Below are 729 nucleotides of genomic sequence, written 5' to 3'. Positions count from 1 at the left end.
CATTTTGAACTCGACTTCAGAAGTCGACTTCAAATGATGACCATGAGCAACATTTGTTGATTTTCAAAGTCAACTTCAAACTCGACTTTTGCAGTGTAAACGAACACACAATTAGAAGTCGACTTCATAATAGTAATTTGAAGCATGAGCAAGTGATGGCATAAAATTCAAATTCACAATTTGTTTTGAAGTCGACTACCCTGTAAACACCCTGTCAAGAAATAATTTATGCTAATCCTTAGTCGCAATCTGAATTCTCTCTGTGTAAACGGGGTCAAAGTCTTAATTCTTTAGTTAAATCAAATGGCATTTTGCAATATGTGGGGAAATGGGACAATTTTTTTCTCACAATTTCAGTCACAAAATTCAAAGACACACATTCAGAATTTGGAGTATAAGCTATAATTATAAATTTAATACTTTTTGTTAATTTGATAATGAACAAAAAAGGAGTTACTTGGCACCCCCGGGGATTCGAACCTTAGACCCCTCGGGTGCCCAGCACAAGATCGCCGACTTGTAGTCACCATGGCCACAGGGGTTTCGCTGACCTGGCCAGCGATTTACTGGTATATTTGACTTTAGAAAATATTTAGGCTTGATTGTCGCAGTATACAAAAAGTACCTTTAAACCCATGTTTTTGGCTCTTATTGGGTTATTCCAGAAAATCAGTGCACACCCCCTGAGCAAATTTTTAATTAAAAAAATGTCTGAATTTCTAGGTTTTG

Source organism: Amphiura filiformis, chromosome 5, assembly GCF_039555335.1.
Source record: "Amphiura filiformis chromosome 5, Afil_fr2py, whole genome shotgun sequence".
NCBI lineage: Eukaryota > Metazoa > Echinodermata > Ophiuroidea > Amphilepidida > Amphiuridae > Amphiura > Amphiura filiformis.
The sequence above is the reverse complement of the archived record's forward strand: the minus strand, read 5'-3'. Positions refer to the sequence as shown.